This window comes from Anoplophora glabripennis, unplaced genomic scaffold (genome assembly GCF_000390285.2).
Source record: "Anoplophora glabripennis isolate ALB-LARVAE unplaced genomic scaffold, Agla_2.0 scaffold177, whole genome shotgun sequence".
Classification (NCBI taxonomy): domain Eukaryota; kingdom Metazoa; phylum Arthropoda; class Insecta; order Coleoptera; family Cerambycidae; genus Anoplophora; species Anoplophora glabripennis.
In genome coordinates this window covers 829,953-831,343 of record NW_019416388.1, presented here as the reverse complement: position 1 = coordinate 831,343, position 1,391 = coordinate 829,953, and positions in this window count along the sequence as shown.

Here is a 1,391-nt window from a genome sequence, read left to right as displayed (position 1 = left end):
CACTGTTACACTCACTAATAATGGAGAGTTTGCATCGACTTTCTTCAGGTTGATTTTCACAGATGAAACGATTTTCTATTTTGTTGCATTTTTCTCTTGTTCATAATTTCTTCTGGAGTGATTGTAGGTGATATCTCCTCGGTGGTATCATCATGTGTCTTTGTAAGTTAGGTACAGGATAAATGGAGGAATAAATGTAGGTTTTAGGGAATAATATAGGAATTTTTAAGATACAAACGATACTGTTTCTTACTAATAAATATTGGCTTTAGACATTTTTTAAAATAGAGAAAGGGTGAATTTTGTTAAACGGCAAGCTGTTTGTAAATTAAATTTAATTCTTGCAAAGAGAGAATTTCTAAGTTAAAACTTTCCGATGAGGAGAGAGATATTGTTCTTTCTATTTTATACAAGTATTCAATATTTTTTCTTCAGCAATTAAAATTTGATTCTGCAGTTTAGAAAAGTTAAGATTTCGTCTATGCTTGACTGAATTTGTAATAAATCTTTCTGATACCTTTTTGTTAAATGTTTAGCGAAGGAAACATATTTACTACTTTGGGCATTAATTTGTTTTTGATTTGAAAAAAGGATATTTAAGTTCGCGTTTATCTGTTCCAAATCGTTATTGTCAGGGTTTCCTAATATATATTTTATTGCTGTTCCTAAAGCATTGATTAATCCGCATCTAGCTCTTTTAGTTTGTAGTATTTTTGCAAATTGATCACCTATGTTTTTCAATTTTGAAAGGAAATTATTGTTCAATTGGCGTAATTGAGGAGATTTTTCATTTATTTAAATTTTGCTATTAAGTAAAAGGTATGATTGGTGTATTTGTGAAATATTGATATAAAAGTAAAATCGATGGTAATGACTTATTATTTGGGCAGTTCCCAATTGTTCTTGAAAAGAGGTGCTATTGCTGTTAAATGGAATTTCCCGAAGTGCCTAGGACTTGTCCATCAGCGTCTAAGCGATTGTCAAAGTCCTGTAATGAAATTTTCTTTCGTACTCTTTTTATTTTTCTGATAGGGTAAGCAGTGGTTTTGTTATGATTTTCAATTTTGCCGTGAATCTTTTGATTTTGTTGTTCTGTTACTTCATATTGAACGTATTGTTGACCTGTCTTGTCCTGTGAGTTTTTAAAAGATTTTACAAAAACATTTTGACCCGATAAGTTAGGTACTGGTTCGGTTAATTTTTCATTTCTTTTGTTGATGACATTTTGTCCTTTTTCTAACATTATAAAGAAGTTCGTAAAATGGTAGTAGTTCGTTTTTACGTTTTTCGTTATAAATTTCGTAGATAGAGATGTCGAGGTCTAATTCATGTGCATTCAGGTTTTCGTATGGGCCGTATAGTAATGTGAATGGGGTGTAATTGGTAGTAGA